Source organism: Oncorhynchus gorbuscha, linkage group LG01 (genome assembly GCF_021184085.1).
Source record: "Oncorhynchus gorbuscha isolate QuinsamMale2020 ecotype Even-year linkage group LG01, OgorEven_v1.0, whole genome shotgun sequence".
NCBI classification, from domain to species: Eukaryota; Metazoa; Chordata; class Actinopteri; order Salmoniformes; family Salmonidae; genus Oncorhynchus; species Oncorhynchus gorbuscha.
Window position 1 is genome coordinate 14,337,493 of NC_060173.1, and position 18,591 is coordinate 14,356,083.

The window sequence follows — 18,591 nt, forward strand, 5'->3', positions numbered from 1 at the left end:
GCACTCCTGCCACCATCATTTACGGGCACCTGCCTTCCCTCGTCACACGCTTCAGCAATATCGGACTCACCTGGACTCAGTCAATCACCTGTTTATTACCTCCCCTATATTTGTCAGTTCCCTGCTCTGTTCTCCGCTGCTGCATTGTTTGTCATGTGTCCGTGTTGCCTGTGTGTTGATGTCTTGTTCTATGTTTGTTCCTGAATAAATGTCTGACTACCCCGTACTTGCTTCTCCTGTCTGGCGTCGGCCATTACACATACACGTTATTCAATCATTTCATCCAAACTGCATGAGCGCAACAACGAGCGTCTGAGTAGCCAGGCTTGCTTCTATTTTTTGAATGTTGACGTGCTGCAAGTCCCGCCTCTCCCATCTCCTCATTGGTGTTTAGAAGCATATACCCACGTCGTTGATTGAAAGCTGAACTGAGGTCCACACTATAGTCCAGGCAAAATAATAGCCCAATATTTATATTCCAGGACAAATTAGCTAGCTAGCAACAGCAAGCAAGCTAGCTAAATGTCCATGAATATTTGTGTTTCGACTTGTCCCCAAATTAATGTAGTTGGTTCAGAGTTCGTTATGATATTTCAACCTGTGTGTCCTCATCGCGTCTGGTGTGGATGTACAAAATCAAAACGTATGCGATGGCACACGTGGACGCATGCGTGTGTGCGTGCCCGGTGTAGTCAGCATGTAAGACAGATAGAAAACCAACCCAGGTTTAAAGCTAGCATTATATGAGCGAGAGACAGCTTTTATCCAGCTTCAGCCTATGCTTTGGAAAAATTACAGGCTTTGCTTTGAGACACTTAGTGTTGACCTTCAACAAAGACAACAATATGACCTGTGAGCCACGATTCAAAATTGGATGAAGATAAAGGTCAGGAACTGAACTTGTGTTCCCACGGACAGGCATATCTGAATATGTTACATAGATAAATGTCTACTTTCCATCAATGTAACTGAAGCTCACCTTTTCCATGTACTGCCAAGGCCAGGGTTCTCCAATCTTGTTCCTGGAGAGCTACTGTTTTTAGGTTTTTGATCTAAACCCTCATCTAGTACACCTGATTCTAATAATTAGCTGGATGATAAACTGAATCAGATTAGTTACAACTGAGGTTGAAAGGAAAATTTATCGGATGGTAGCTCTCCAGGAACAGGGTTGGAGTGCCCTCACTTAGGCTATTTATAGACATGAAACTTAGCTAGTGCACTCTCTGTAGCCTTGTGAGAAATAACATGGATGTTACATGTTCTGCTGAAGACAGTTGAGTGTAATATAGGTGGTTCAGTGAAGACTTGTGTTAGCTCCCCTAGAAAATTCTTAGGCGTTAGCGGGCTAAGACAATCTCATGGTACACAGACAAGTCAAAAATAAGGCTGTTGTTGATTGTTGAAAATGTGAAATAGTAGGGCATGTCAATGAGACCACTCAACCAGATACATAGTATCCATTACACTCATTCCCCCCTCATATAAAGCCCCCTCAGAAGTGGGTGAATCTAGGATTTTAGATGGCTTCATTTAGCCATTTAGTCTTTCAATGGCTTGGTCATTTATTTACAGATCAAAGAATGGGCTGTTTGACAGTCAACAGCCAAAGGCGTGGAACTTTCATCAGTGCCTGTCCGCCCCGAGGAATCAGTCGAGTGCTATCGTGATGGAGAGTCAGGGCTTGGCCCCAACACTCATCCCCAAACAGAGCCTGATTTCCTGCCTCTGAGCCACACAGCCCGTCATTGACTGCCAGTTGTAATTCTCTCAGAGATTGGAGCTGACAATCTTCGGCTTGCCAGACACAAAATCCTGTTTATCTGTCAAGAAGAGGGGTCTCCCTATCCCAACCACTCTCACCCGGTCCTGTCTGAAAGCTCCCTGGGAAGAAAAAGTCTTAGAGAACAAAAAGTGGAAGACAGGCCTGATAGCGAGCCGACCACTGAGAGCTGCCATCAACATACACTCGATGACTGAAGCTTGGGGTGGAGGGAGGGTTGAGGCCTGCTGTAGCCTAATAGTGAGGTCTGGAGAGCCACCAGACAGACACCACCACCCGTGACTGACTTTGGCAACTGTAGAGTAAGTAAGATTGTTGGAGGTCAATTTCAGACTTTCTCCGCATCCCGGAAAGACATTTAGACAGCATTAATACAAGTCATGGATAATTCTCTATGTCTGCCTCTCCACAATTCACATAGTCATTCAGCCTTCTGAAATGAAGAAAGTGCGCTGTAATAGAATGACACTAAAGATGCAGTGAATATGGAATATTTTGCCTCAGGTGATTTCTCTTTAGCAGAGAGCTTGATTGAAGGGTTGTGTTCAAAGTCCAGCCTCTGATATATTCCTTCACAATAGCTAATGGTCCGCTACATCCAACATCTTCCCTTTTCAGGTACAGATGGGAAACATCCACTGTCTGGTAATTCATTTGAAAAAATGTCCGGAGTTCACAAAGCTCCTTTGAACGGGTCAGTAACCAGTGTTTCTGGTAGGGTAGCTTACATGCAGCTTGTCCATGTAGCAAAAACTCCAAGGAGGGATGATGGTGCGTCAAGAGTGGCCTGGAGTGGCCAAATGTGACACTCAGTGGTGTGCCAAGATGGCAGTAGTTGGAGGCCTGCGAGCCAAGATCTGGAAGAGGGGTGAGTGAGAGGGGGCCTCTGTGGGACTGAGTGGGGTGGAGAGGAAAGGCCAATGAAAAGCTCAGGTCGGGCAGATGGTGGTCAATAATGATGGTCTGGAGGTCCGGGGCTGAGAGAATTCCCAATGCTCTGAGACTGCATGGAGCTTGGAGCTCTGAGACTGCATGGAGCTTGGAGCTCTGAGATTGCATGGAGCTTGGAGCTCTCAGATTGAATGGAGCTTGGAGCTCTGAGACTGCATGGAGGTTGGAGCTCTCAGATTGCATGGAGCTTGGAGCTCTCAGGTTGCATGGAGCTTGGAGCTCTGAGACTGCATGGAGCTTGGAGCTCTCAGATTGCATGGAGCTTGGAGCTCTCAGATTGCATGGAGCTTGGAGCTCTGAGACTGCATGGAGCTTGGAGCGAATACAGAGAGAGAAAAATAACAGAATGTCCATGGTGTGTTTATGAGAGAGAATGAGAGAGTCAGAGAAGAGAAAGAAAGAGACAGAGAGAAGTATGAGAAAAAGTAGTGTATGTGTGGGGATAATTAGAATATCACCTAGCTTCTCCTAGGTATTCCTATGAAATTATTCTTCCCATTGTCTCTGACATCTTTAAACCGCCGCCTTGACCTTGCCACCATTACAAGCAACACAAATGTTGACATCAATGCATAATTAATAAGGTACAAATGAGCTTATGCTAATACAGTCGCCAGAAATGTGACGGCAGAGTACGCGCGGTTCGTTTTGGAGGCCTTGTGGCTAGGGCCGGGGTCAGGAGCAGAGAAAAGCATGCTGGGGTTTGCGGACTCAGCGGGGAAAGACAAGGTTTTTTCCACCAGATAATTGGGAGAGAGAACAGCTGAATTGTGTTCTCGGGGGGCAGTGGTAGCACCCAGGGAATTAACAATAGATTAAGACGACAGAGATTAAAGGAGTGGAGGGGCACTTTTTAATGGGGAAGAGGTGCATTTGTTCTGCAAAGTCCCAGGATTTGCTGTATCGTACACACTGTGTCCTACATTTTTTTGTGACCGTTACCTTACACTGTCTGTATCGGGTCCTGAACAAATCTAATACCTTTTCAGAAGCAGGGTAAATTATTCAGAAACACTGAACACTAAGGAATCAAAATTGTGTATTGAGGAAAAAGGAGACAGATAATTAAATGAAGTAATAAAAGCATGTATAATCACCAGGATTAGATTTCATATTATTTGTGTTGACAGAAAAATGTGGAGCTTTGGCAGTTTCCACATTAATATTCTGATTCAATTTTCTGTTGATGTTGACAGACATAAGTGTTTTATTACTTCTCTGTGCTAACTCTCTATAAAATACAAGAATCTTATGAGACATTCTGATTAGACTTCAGATTCCTGTGATGAGAAATATGTGCTTTATTCGTTTTCCTTCTTTCTGCCTCATTTGTTCGTGACGACAGTTGACAAGCCCCACTGACTTTTTCATTAACATCTAATTTCTCGTCACCAAAGTGTTAGCGACGCTAGTGTTCTACACAGGAAATGAGCACTCATATCAATATTTCAGGGGACCTCCTACACACAATGCATTTCAAACAGGCTGCTGCAGACAACGGCAGGTGGTCCGTAGGGGTATACTATTGATCACCCTGCATTATCATTATCGATCTGGGAACGAATCAAGGGGTCAAAACCAGTCACTGCTTAACTTTGGCTGTTCTTACAAACAATCGGAGTCTCTGGAACAACACAAGGAGAAACACAGCAGATTGGTTACCACTTCTCATTGGCTGTTCACACAAACAATCACTTTTCGTCCCATGCTCATTTTTGTTCTCGGCATGCCTTTTTGGGACCAAAACACAATAATTTACACCATACAGACTATACAGAGAAACAGAATGCTGCGTTTGATGGGGTTCTCCGTTGGTAAGAATACAGTGCCTTGCGAAAGTATTCGGCCCCCTTGAACTTTGCGACCTTTTGCCACATTTCAGGCTTTAAACATAAATATATAAAACTGTATTTTTTTGTGAAGAATCAACAACAAGTGGGACACAATCATGAAGTGGAACGACATTTATTGGATATTTCAAACTTTTTTAACAAATCAAAAACTGAAAAATTGGGCGTAAAATTTTTTCAGCCCCTTTACTTTCAGTGCAGCAAACTCTCTCCAGAAGTTCAGTGAGGATCTCTGAATGATCCCATGTTGACCTAAATGACTAATGATGATAAATACAATCCACCTGTGTGTAATCAAGTCTCCGTATAAATGCACCTGCACTGTGATAGTCTCAGAGGTCCGTTAAAAGCGCAGAGAGCATCATGAAGAACAAGGAACACACCAGGCAGGTCCGAGATACTGTTGTGAAGAAGTTTAAAGCCGGATTTGGATACAAAAAGATTTCCCAAGCTTTAAACATCCCAAGGAGCACTGTGCAAGCGATAATATTGAAATGGAAGGAGTATCAGACCACTGCAAATCTACCAAAAAGTTTGAAATATCCAATAAATGTCGTTCCACTTCATGATTGTGTCCCACTTGCTGTTGATTCTTCACAAAAAAATACAGTTTTATATCTTTATGTTTGAAGCCTGAAATGTGGCAAAAGGTCGCAAAGTTCAAGGGGGCCGAATACTTTCGCAAGGCACTGTAAGTCAAAGTTAGCAAGGGTTTGGGTTGGCTCTTGATTATGAAACCAGAATCTGTTTTCCAGACCTGCCTTGAGCAATTCTAGGTGTATAGAGATCTATTTGTTTTGATCCGTTCGTTACGGCAGGTAGGTCCAGCCCTTCAACACGGCCATTCTTCTCTATTTCATCACAGAGACTAGAGGAAGAAATAAAACACAGGGAACTGTCTACGCTCCGTGCTCTATGGGATCAAATCTATTCTCTTATTGCATTCCCGCTCGTTGCTCTCGTTGCTTGGGGGCTGTCAGGCTAAAGGTAATGATATTTCCTGAGACTAGCCAGAGGGAAATTTATGATTGAAGTCTTCCTTGTACCGTGGGGGAAATAGAATGGAGGTGTTGCCCAGCTGGTTTGAGTCACATCTCCAATGACAAATGGCACTCCAGCGTCACTCCAAGTCAACAATGGCATTTACAATGCCGTTGCATATGATAAAGTGCGTTATGGTGATGTTAAATGCATTAAACATTTATGACACAATGCCATGCAGCAGCTTAAATCTATGTGAGGCCAGAGATCATGTCAATATTCCAGATGACGGAGCAAGCATCAAGAAGTACGACCAGATTTTTTACGTTGGTTGCCGTGGCAACCTAGAGGAGCAGTGATAAGCAACAGAATGGCACACCAGACAATAAAGCATCTGGTTCACAGACATCAAAGGCGTCTGGGGTCTCAAGGTTTTCCCGAAAGCACCATCCATCGTCTAGCACCAGCACCAACCGAGGACCCGTGGCCATTTTCCCTCTCTCCCCTTTATTACCTAGCTCTCAGCTCTCAGCTCTCAGCTCTCAGCTCTCAGCAATGCCCTGGACACCACCACTTGTCTTGCTAATCTTTCATCATCAGCTCCATGTATACTTTACTATCCCCCCCTTCTTTCTTCATCCCAGGCGGTGTGATTGGTGGTTCAGCTCCAATTAATCAATACTAGCCAGTGAGGAGTCGGCAAAGTTTCAGTTTCAGTGAGGCTGAGCTAATAGACCAGCTGACTGAAACTGCTTCACATTTCCCTCCTTTACTGCTGCATGAGAACCATCTATTAAACCAGGTCATGGCTCCTCCAGGACCTCACTTTTGTCATCAAGTGTTAAATAATAATTGGATTACCAAAGGTTAATTGCTCAATAGATAGCGAGCTGTTGGAATTTAATTGTGCTGTTAAACGCCTCAATCGTGGACCCTGCTTTGTGTAATGGCTCCTTCAATTTCAAACAAATGAAAATGGCCATTTAGTTTCCAAACGGCCATAAAAAGGTGCAAACAGTTGGTTTAAGACAAGTACTAAATTGGGATAAGTCAAAGGAGAGGAACATTTATGTTCCAATTCTGATTGGTTCTCTACGAGACCATGATAAGCTAACCTGTGTTGGCAGAACGCTGGCCAGACCTTCATTAACTTTCTATACATGCTAAATTAAGTCAGAGAGAAATGAAGCTGCTGTGTGGCTCAATTGGCAGAGAAGGTATTTTCTGTATTTATTAGGGATCCTAGCTGCAGGTACTCTTCCTGGGGTCAAAGCACATTAAGGCTCTTACATTACATATGAAACAAAAGTAAAACAGTACATCATGTAACATTATTACACCGCTACATATCTACAATACAAAATGTATAATACCACCACACAACAATATTACAATGTAGAGTGCATGTGCTAGCGCTTGTGTGCATATCCGTGTGTCTATACCTTTGTGTGTGTCTCTTCACACTCCCCGTTGTTCCATAAAGTGTATTTTTATCAGTTAAAAAAAAATCTGATTCTACTGCTTGCATCAGTTACCTGGTGTGGAATAGAGTTCCATCTAGTCATGGCTCGATGTAGTACTGTGCGCCTCCCATAGTCTGTTCTGGACTTTGGGATTGTGAAGAGACCTCTCGTGGTGTCTTGAAGGGTATGCATGGGTGTCTGAGTTGAATGCTAGTAGTTTAAACAAACAACTCGGTGCAGAAGACAGAGCGCCGGAGCAGAAGGCAGATGTTTTACTTGCACCCAACCGATTGTGTTGTTTTTTTGTTTATCTGTGTTGTTTGTAGGTAATTGTTTTCTATTTTTGTACATAATGTGGCCGCTATCGTCTCTTATGACCGAAAATAACTTCTAGACATCAGGACTGCGATTACTCACCACGGACTAGCAGAATCCGTTTTCTTCTTTCAGGACTCTGATGAGCCCGAGGTTATACGGGATATACGGCTCCCTTGGGAACAGGCCCCAACCCCAGTGATCTGCGTGAAGAGGAGGTGGAGAAAGAGAGGCCGGAGAGCGGGCAGCCATCTGAGAAGTTGGAGACGATCGAATAAACCCCCACTTCCCTCAATTCTTCTAGCAAACATGCAATCTTTGGACAATAAAATAGACAAGTTACTGGGAAGATTAAACTACCAACGGGACATTAAAAATGTAACATTTTATGCTTCATGGAGTCGTGGCTGAACCACGACAATATCGACATACAGCTGGCTGGTTATACGCTGTACCGGCAGGATAGAACAGCGGCATCTAGTAAGACAAGGGGAGGCGGTCTATGTATTTTTGGAAACAACAGCTGGTGCACGATATCTAAGGAAGCCTTGAGCTATTGCTCTCCTGAGGTAGAGTTTCTCATGATAAGCTTCAGACCACACTACCTACCGAGAGAGTTTTCACCCGTACTCTTTGTAGCTGTTTACATACCACCACAGTCAGAGGCTAGCACTAAGAAGCAAACAAGAAAACTTTCACCCAGAGGCGACGTTCCTAGTAGCTGGGGACTTCATTGCAGGGAAACTTAAATCAGCTTTACCAAATTTCTATCAGCATGTTAAATGTGCAACCAGAGGGAAAATAACTCTGGACCACCTATACTCCACACACAGAGATGCATACAAAGCTCTCCCTCACCCTCCACTTGGAAAATCTGACCATAATTCCATCCTCCTGATTCCTGCTTACAAGCTCAAATTAAAGCAGGAAGCACCAGTGACTAGATCAATAAATAAAGTGGTCAGATGCTAAGCTACAGGACTGTTTTGATAGCACAGACTGGAATATATTCCTGATTCCTCCAATGGCATTGAGGGGTACACCACATCTGTCATTGACTTCATCAATAAGTGCATCGATGACGTTGTCCCCACAGTGATCGTACGTACATACCCCAACCAGAAGCCATGGATTATAGGCAGCATCCGCACTGAGCTAAAGGCTAAAGCATCCACTTTCAAGGAGCGAGACTCTAACCCGGAAGCTTATAAGATATCCCGCTATGCCCTCCGAAAAACCATCAAACAAGGAAAACCGTCAATACTGGACTAAGATCAAGTTGTACTACACCGGCTCTGACGCTGGGCAGGGCCTGCAAACCATTACAGACCACAAAGGGAAGCACAGCCGAGGATTGCACAGTGACACAAGCCTACCGGACGAGCTAAACTACTTCTATGCTCGCTTCGAGGCAAATAACACTGAAACATGCATGAGAGTACCAGCTGTTCCGGAAGACTGTGTGATCACGCTCTCCGCAGCCGATGTGAGTAAGACCCTTAGACTGGTCAACATTCACAAGGCAGCAGGGCCAGACACAAAGCCGCAGGGCCAGTACCACAACGTGTACTGCGAGCATGCGCTGACCAACTAGCAAGTATCTTCACTGATATTTTCAACCTCTACCTGTCCGAGTCTGTAATACCAACATGTTTTAAGCAGACCACCACAGTGCCTGTGCCCAAGAACGCTAAGGTAGCCTGCCTAAATGACTACTGACCCATAGCACTCACATCTGTAGCCATGAAGTGCTTTGAAAGGCTGGTCATGGCCCACAACAACATCATCATCCCAGAAACCCTAGACCCACACCAATTTGAATACCGCCCCAACAGATCCACAGATGATGCCGTCTCTATTGCACTCCACACTGCCCTTTCCTACCTGGACAAAAGGAACACCTATGTGAGAATGCTTTTCATTGACAGCTCAGCGTTCAACACTGTAGTGCGCTCAAAGCTCATCAATAAGCTAAGAACTTTGGGATTAAACACCTCCCTTTGCAACTGCATCCTGGACTTCGTGACGGGCCGCCCCCAGGTGGTAAGAGTAGGTAACAACACATCCGCCACACTCATCCTCAACACAGGGGCCACTCAGGGGTGTGTGTTCAGCCTCCTCCTGTACTCCCTGTTCACTCATGACTGCACGGCCAGGCACGACGCCAACAACATCATTCAATTTGCCGACGATACAACAGTGATAGGCCTGATCACCGACAACAACGAGACAGCCTATAGGGAGGAGGTCAGAGACCTGGCAGTGTGGTGCCAGGACAACAACTTCTCCCTCAACGTGATCAAGACAAAGGAGATGATTGTGGACTACAGGAAAAAGAGGACCGAGCACACCCCCATTCTCATTGACGGGGCCGCAGTGGAGCAGGTTGAGAGCTTCAAGTTCCTTGGTGTCCACATTACCAACAAACTAACATGGTCCAAGCACACCATAACAGTCGTGAAGTGGGCACGACAAAACCTATTCCCCCTCAGGAGACTGAAAAGATTTGGCATGGGTCCTCAGATCCTCAAAAGGTTCTACAGCTGCACCATCAAGAGCATTCTGACTGGTTGCATCACTGCATGGTATGGCAACTGCCTGGTATGGCAACTGCTCGGTACTGCCTGGTATGGCAACAGCCTTAAAAATTGTCAGATTCCAGCCACCCTAGTCATAGACTGTTTTCTTTGCTACCACACGGCTAGCGGTACCGGAGTGCCAAGTCTACGACCAAGAGGCTTCTAAACAGCTTCTACCGCTAAGCAATAAGACTCCTGAACATCTAGTGGCCACCCACTCTCCCTCTCCACACCACTGCCACTCTCTGTTGTCATCTATGCATAGTCACTTGAATAAACTCTACCTACATGGACATACTACCTCAACTAACTAATGCGTCCCTGCACATTGACTCTGTACCGGCACCCCCCTGTATATATTGTTATTTTTTACTGCTGCTCTTTTATTACTTGTTACTTTTATCTCTTATTCTTATCCATATTTTTTTAAACTGCACTGTTGGTTAGGGGCTCATAACTAAGCATTTCATTGTAAGGTCTACACCTGTTGTATTCAGCGCATATGACCAATACAATTTGATTTGATTTAATTCAGCTTGTCAACACTTCTTACCAAAACAAGTAGTGATGAAGTCACTCTCCTCCACTTTGAGCCAGGAGAGATTGACATGCATATCATTAATGTTAGCTCCCCGTGTACATTTAAGGGCCAGCAGTGCTGCCCTGTTCTAAGTCCCTCTTTGTGGCACCTGACCACACAACTGAACAGTATTCCAGGTGCGACAAAACTAGGGCCTGTAGGATCCGCCATGTTGATAATGTTGTTAAGAAGACAGAGCAGCGTTTTACTTTGGACAGACTTCTCCCCAACTTAGCTACTGTTGTATTGATATGTTTTGACCATAAAAGTTTACAATCCAGGGTTACTCCAAGCAGTTTAGTCACCTCAACTTGCTCAATTTCCACATTATTCATCACAAGATATATGTTTGATTCCCACGGGGGACCAGCACAAAAATGTTTGCACTGACTGTACTGTAAGTCACTCTGTAATTCACTGATGGCTTCTCATGAGAACATGATAAGCTAACATATGTTACGTAAAGCATGGGAGAACTCAAACCTTCTAATTATACACATCTCTCTTTGATTGCCTCCTGCTCATGTGTTTGCTCTTTGAGTTTGTAGATGTACACAAGTCGGCAATATCTACAACATGGGGGAGTTGATGCTCCCTCGGCAGATAACGAGAATATAAACCAACCACCTTGCAAGCCAAAAATGGGAAAAAAGAAGACAGACACATTTCTTTTGGAGTGTGAATTGTGAGCGTTTACTGAGCGATATAAAATCTGTTTTTGATTCCACTGCACCACTGCCAGCCAGAGGAATATTTTAAAGGCACATCCACCTGTCAAGAGCAGAGCCTAATGGGGGACTTTATAAATAATGACGACAACATCCTGCCTGTTATCGTGTCGTTTCTAAGAGAAGGCAGGTGAGCCAGCAAGAGATCAGATTAAACACAAAGCACACACATCTTGTTTAAAGGTTTATCGGATTTCAACGCCATGCTGGGCCATTGAAATAGCCGCTGCTGCCTTTCAGGTGAACTAAAGCACAATTATCTTGTTTATGTGGTGACAGTGTCCAGGCTCCGAGGGCAAATGTGCTCCAATTACATCAGCTGATTGACCTTATATTGTTGCAGGAAGGCGATAATATATCCAGCTCAAGCACAGGCAGGCCTAATCTATTCTAATGTTTTAGATAACAATGACAGGTTCATTTCAAAGGAGACACAAATAGAGGAGACAGAACCAGTATTAGGAAGTTGTTTACTTTTGGACCGTTTTGAAAGAAAATAGTGAAGAGACTCAAATCACACAGAAGTTTCAAATCACTTCTGTCAACCTGTATGCCTAACTAACTACCTCCATTCCTACAAATATAGGATCTTGATTTGATCACCCTGTTGCAAAACATTTTAAACGTGCAGTGCATTGATTTTCCCTCACAAATAATACATCAACCCTTACAAAAATATCCATGAATTATAATCCACATAATAATTCACATTTCCTGTTGCTGCAGGATTATTTTCCTGCTGTAGCAAACTGGCTCAAATTAAGATCCTCCATCTGTAACACCTCCAATTCACACTTCCAATTATTTTAATTGGAATGAATGCCTTAGGTAAAGGGGGCTAAAAACAAACTTCTTTAAAAGTAACAGTGTTACCTGCGGAAATACCAAGAAGTGGTACAACCAGTCTGTCAAGTGATTAACACCAAGCTTGTTTCGACGTCACCATTTGAGGCTAAACATGTTGTCGAGACACAATAACCCCCAGAGGAGAACATGATTATTATTTTTTTAATTAGACCAAACGTCAGGACCCCGCTGCTTTGGCTGTGATCACAGGAAGGTGCCACCACAAAACACTTGACAGGGAGCCACAACAACCCAATGACAAACCGCCAGTGCGACTCGCCCTGCAGAGCTGCCACCCTCCGCTCTTGACCCCATAACGAACTACAAGTGCTTTCCATCTCCTCAGACTTGTCAACCTGTCAATCTGCCTATTCAAAGGTTCCCCTTTCCCCGGGAAGGAAAGCTCATTTTCCCTCACCGTCAGCCAAGCCACTAAGTGTCACTTCAGTTTAGGTTTCACTGTCACACTGCAGCCTCTCTCACACTACGGAGCTACCATCGAGGGGTTTAGTCTGGCAATGGTGCGGACCCGTTGTAAATATATATATTGAACAAAAATATAAATGCAACATGCAACAATTTTAAAGATTTGACAGAGTTACAGTTCATATAAGGAAATCAGTCAATTGAAATGAATTCATTCGGCCCTAATCCTTGGATTTCACGACTGGGAATACAGATATGCATCTGTTGGTCACAGATATCACCGCCTGATACGGCTACTGCACTGCCCGCAACCACAGGACTCCCCAGAGGATGGTGCGGTCTACCCAACACATCACTGGGGGCAAACTACCTGCCCTCAACCACAGGACTCCCCAGAGGATGGTGCGGTCTACCCAATGCATCACTGGGGGCAAACTACCTGCCCTCCAGGACACCTACAGCACCCAATGTCACAGGAAGGCCATAAAGACAACAACCACCTGAGCCACTGCCTGTTCACCCCACTATCATCCAGAAGGCGAGGTCAGTACAGGTGCATCAAAGTTGGGACAGAGAGACTGCAAAACAGCTTCTATCTCAAGGCAGTCAGACTGTTAAATAGCCATCACTAGCACATTAGAGGCTGCTGACTATATACATAGACTTGAAATCACTGGCCACTTTAATAATGGAACACTGGTCACTTCAATAATGTTTACATATTTTGCATTACTCATCTCATATGTATATATTGTTTTCTATTCTACTGTATATTAATCTACTAAATATTGCTGGTTCTGGGGCAGAACGACAGATTTGTCCTTGTCAGCTTGGGGGTTTGAACTCGCAACCTTCCGGTTACTAGTCCAACGCTCCAACCACTAGGCTACGCTGCCGCCAGGCCACGGAAGAACTGGTACATTATCAGATTCCAGGAATTGTGTACAGGTCAAATTCATTTAAATTAAATTTGTCAAATGCGCTGAATACAACAAGTGTAGACCTTACTGTGAAATGCGGACTTACAAGCCCTTAACCAACAATGCAGTTCAAGAACTGCAGTTCAAAATATTTTCTAAAATTACACCAAAAAAAAGAAGTAATTACATAACAATAACGAGGCTATATATAGGGAGTACCGTGTCAATGTGCGGGGGTCCAGGTTAGTTGAGGTCATTTGTAAAGTGACTATATCATGACACAAGGCGAGACCCAGATGCAGACACAGGAGGCAGAGGGTTGGAGTCTTACAATGTTAATTAATCCAAAAGGAGTAGGCAAGAGAATGGTCGTGGACAGGCAAAAAGTCAAAACCAGATCAGAGTCCAGGAGGTACAGAGTGGCAGACAGGCTCGTGGTCAGGGCAGCAGAATGGTCAGGCAGGCGGGAACAGACTTCAGAAACAGGCAAGGGTTAAAACAGGGAGGACTAGACAAAGGAGAAGAGCAAAAAGCAGGAGAACGGGAAAAATGCTGGTTGACTTGGAAAACATACAAGACGAACTGGCACAGAGAGACAGGAAGCACAGGGATAAATACACTGGGGAAAATAAGCGACACCTGGAGGGGGTGGAGAGACGGGTGAAACAGATCAGGGCGTGACAGACTATACATAAATAATAAACAGTGAGAAACAGCAGTATAAAGACAATGTAAATAGTCAGGGTAGCCATTTGATGAATTGTTCAGCAGTCTCATGACTTGGGGGTAGAAGCTGTTAAGGAGCCTTTTGGTCCTAGAATTGGCGCTCCGGTACCGCTTGCCGTGCGGTAGCAGAGAGAACAGTCTATGACTTGGGTGACTGGAGTCTTTGACAATGTTTTAGGCCTTCCTCTGACACTGCCTAGTATAGAGGTCCTGGATGTCAGGATGCTTGGCCCCAGTGATGTACTGGGCCGTAAGCACTACCCTCTGTAGCACCTTACGGTCAGATGCCGAGCAGTTACCATACCAGGCGGTCGTGCAACCAGTCAGGATAATCTCGGTGATGCAGCTGTAGAACCTTTTGAGGATCTGGGGATCAATGCCAAATTCTTTCAGTCTCCCGAGGGAAAAAAGGTGTTGTCGTGCCCTCTTCACAAGTGTCTTGGTATGTTTGGACCAAATATCAAATCAAATCCAATTTTATTGGTCACTTACACATGGTTAGCAGATGTTAGGAGATGGAATAGAATACAGCATATACATATGAGATGAGTAATGTAGGACATGTAGACATTATTAAAGTGGCGCTATTTAAAGTCACTAGTGATACCTTATGAAATCCTTTTATTAAATGTATTAAAGTGGCCAGAGATTAGAGTCTGTATGTTGGCAGCAACCACTCTATGTTAGTGATGGCTGTTTAACAGTCTGATGGCCTTGAGATAGAAGCTGTTTTTCAGTCTCTCGGTCCCAGCTTTGATACACCTGTACTGATCTCGCCTTCTGTATGATAGCAGGGTGAACAGACAGTGGCTCGGGTGGTTGTTGTCCTTGATGATCTTTTTGGCCTTCCTGTGAAATCGGGTGATGTAGGTGTCCTGGAGGGCAGGTAGTATGCCCCCAGTGATGCGTTGTGTTGACCGCACTACCCTCTGGAGAGCCTTGCGGTTGTGGGCGGAGCAGTTGCTGTCTGTGTGGGTGGACCATTTCAGTTTGTCCATGATGTATATGCCGAGGAACTCAAAACTTTCCACCTTCTCCACTACTGTCCCGTCGATGTGGATGGGGGGATGCTCCCTCTGCTGTTTCCTGAAGTCCACAATCATCTCATTTGTTTTGTCAACCTTGAGTTGAGAGGTGATTTTCCTGACACCACACTCCGAAGGCCCTCAACTCAACTGTAGGCCGTCTCGTCGTTGTTGGTAATCAAGCCTACCACTGTAGTGTCATCTGCAAACTTGATGATTGAGTTGGAGGTGTGCATGGCCATGCAGTCATGAGCGAACAGGGACTACAGGAGAGGGCTGAGAACGCACCATTCTAGGGCCCCAGTGTTGAGGATCAGCAGGGTGGAGATGTTGTTTCCTACCCTCAGCACCTAGGGGAGGCCCGTCAGAAAATTGAGGACCCAGTTGCAAAGGGCGGGGTTGAGACTCAGGGTCTCAAGCTAAATGACAAGTTTGGAGAGTACTATGGTGTTCAATTCTGAGCTGTACACAATGAACAGCATTCTTACGTAGGTATTCCTCTTGTCCAGATGGGATAGGGCAGTGTGCAGTGTGATGGAGATTGCGTCGTCTGTGGACCTATTGGGGCGGTAAAACAAATTGGGGTCGGTCTAGGGTATTAGGTAGGGTGAACGTGATGTGATCCTTGATTAGTCTCTCAAAGCACTTCATGATGACAGAATTGAGTGCTACGGGGCGATAGTCATTTATTTCAGTTACCTTAGCTTTCTTGGGAATAGGAGCTTTGCTGGTTTGATTGCCTTGTGGAGGGAATAGCTACACTGTTTGTATTCGGTCATGTTTCCAGTCGCCTTACCATGATTAAAAGTGGTGGTTTGCGCATTAAGTTTTGCGCAAATACTGCCATCAATCCACGGTTTCTGGTTAGGGAAGGTTTTAATAGTCGCCATGGGTACAACATCACCTATGCACTTGCTAATAAACTTGCTCACCGAGTCAGCATATACGTCAATGTTGTTGTCTGAGGCTACCCGGAAAATATCCCAGTCCATGTGATCAAAGCAATCTTAAAGAGTGGATTCTGATTGGTCAGACCAACGTTGGTTAGACCAAAGCACGGGCGTTTCCTGTTTTAGTTTGTCTATAGGCTGGGAGCAAGCAAAAACCAAGCCATGAGGTTGAAGGAATTGTCCTTAGAGCTCCGAGACAGGATTGTGTTGAAGCACAGATCTGGGGAAGGGTACCAAAACATTTCTGCAGCATTGAAAGTCCCTAAGAACACAGTGGCCTCCATCATTCTTAAATGGAAGAGGTTTGGAACCACCAAGACTCTTCCTAGAGCTGGCCGCCCGGCCGAACTGAGCAATCGGGGGATAAGGGCCTTGGTCAGGGAGGTGACCAAGTACGATAGTCACTTTGACCAAGTCCGATAGTCACTTTGTTCGAGCTCTAGAGTTCCTCTGTGGAGACGGGAGAACCTTCCAGAAGAACAACCATCTTTGCAGCTATCCACCAATCAGGCCTTTATGGTAGAGTGGCCAGATGGTATCCACTCCTCAGTAAAAGGCACATGACAGCCTGCTTGAAGTTTGCCAAAAGGCACCCAAAGACTCTCAGACCATGGGAAACAAGATTCTCCGGTCTGATTTTGCATGAATTCCAAGCGTCGCTACGGTGAAGCATGGTGGTGGCAGAATCATGCTGTGGGGATGTGTTTCAGGGACAGGGATAGGGAGGCTTGTCAGGATCGAGGCGAAGATGAACAGAGCAGAGTACAGAGAGATCCTTGATGAAAACCTGCTCCAAAGTGCTTAGGACCTCAGACTGGGGCAAAGGTTCACCTTCCAACAGGACAATGACCCTAAGCAAACAGTCAAGACAACGCAAGTGTGGCTTTGGGACAAATCTCTGAATGTCCTTGAGTGGGTCCTTGAGTGGTCTAGGCAGAGCCCGAACTTGAACCTGTTCGAACAGCTCTCGAGAGACCTGAAACTAGCTGTCCAGCAACGCTCCCCATTCAACCTGACAGAGCTTGAGAAGATCTGCAGAGAACAATGGGAGAAACTCCCCAAATACAGGTGTGCCAAGCTTGTAGCGTCATACTGAAGAAGACTCGAGGATGTAATCGCTGCCAAAGGTGCTGCAACAAAGTACTGAGTAAAGGGTTGGAATACTTATGTAAATGTAATATTTCAGTTATACATTTTTTATAAATGAGCAAAATGAAAAAAAAATGTTTATGGTGTAGATTGATGAGGGGGGAGGAAACAATTTATTCCATTCAAAAATAAGGCTGTAACCTAATTTAAAGGGTTATAGGACAATTTCTATTTTGCACTGTTTATCAAAAGGTTTGTAAAAACAATAATCAACTGACTGGCTTTCTTGATGTCTATAGTATTTCTCTCTGGAATGCATTCTGGTTTCCTCTCAGGTTATGGATGTGTCACTGCAACCTTAAAGGTCCTAAATTATGTCGCCCTTGATTCTAAACAATGTTGTTCTGCTATTTTTATTGACTTAGCAGAAGCTTTTGATATCGTTGACCATTCCATTTTTGTGGGCCGCCTAAGGAGTATTGGTGTCTCTGAGGGGTCTTTGGCCTGGTTTGCGAACTGCCTCTCTCAAGGAGTGCAGTGTATAAAGTCATAACATCTGCGGTCTCAGCCACTGCCTGTCACCAAGGGAGTAACCCAAGGCTCAATTGTAGGCCACACGCTCTTCTAAATTTACATCAACAACATATCTCAGGCAGTAGGAAGCTCTCTCATCAATTTATATGCAAATTATACAGTCTTATATTCAGCTGGACCCTACCAAGATTTTGTGTTAAAAGCTCTACAACCTTCTTCTGAACACCTCCAAAACAAAGGTCATGTGGTTTGGTAAGAAGAATGTCCCTACAGTTGTGATTACTACCTGAGGGTTTAGAGCTTGAGGTATTCACCTTATACAAGTACTTTGGAGTATGGCTACAGGTGTGATTACTACCTCTGAGGGTTTGGAGCTTGAGGTATTCACCTCATACAAGTACTTGGGAGTATGGCTAGACGGTACACTGTGTTTCTCTCAGCACATATCAAAGCTGCAGGCTAAAGTTCAATCTAGACTTGGTTTCCTCTATTGTAAATCACTCCTCTTTCACCCCAGCTGCCAAACTAACCCTGATTTAGATGACCATCCTACCCATGCCAGATTACGGAGATGTAATTTCTAAATCGGCAGGTAAAGGTGCTCTCGTGCGCTAGATGTTCTTTACCATTCTGCCATCAAATGTGCCTCTATCAACTGGTCATCTCTGTATACCCGTAGCAAGATATCTGAGATCTGAGATACCTACTGCAGCCCTCATTTGTGCTGCTAACATGTTGTGCTGCTGCCATGTTGTATTGCTACCATGTTGTTGTCTTGTGGTGTCACTACCATGCTGTGTTGTCATGTGTTGCTGCCATGATATGTTGTTGTCTTAGGTCTCTCT

The 18,591-nt window shown here is 44.7% G+C and overlaps 1 protein-coding gene across 3 annotated transcripts in view; it reads right to left on the reverse strand.

Moving 5' to 3' along the window:
- The window catches only part of LOC124033449 (alpha-1,3-mannosyl-glycoprotein 4-beta-N-acetylglucosaminyltransferase C-like), a 187,228-nt gene that overhangs the window by 39,506 nt on the left and 129,131 nt on the right, over positions 1-18,591 (reverse strand). Inside the window, exon 1 of one of the 3 annotated variants that reach the window (XM_046345497.1) lies at positions 7,446-7,529. The exons of the other annotated variants lie outside the window; for them this stretch is intronic. The gene's annotated coding sequence lies outside the window, so the exon portion shown is untranslated. Of the gene's footprint in view, positions 1-7,445; positions 7,530-18,591 lie in introns of those variants that run through there. 3 annotated transcript variants of the gene reach the window in all.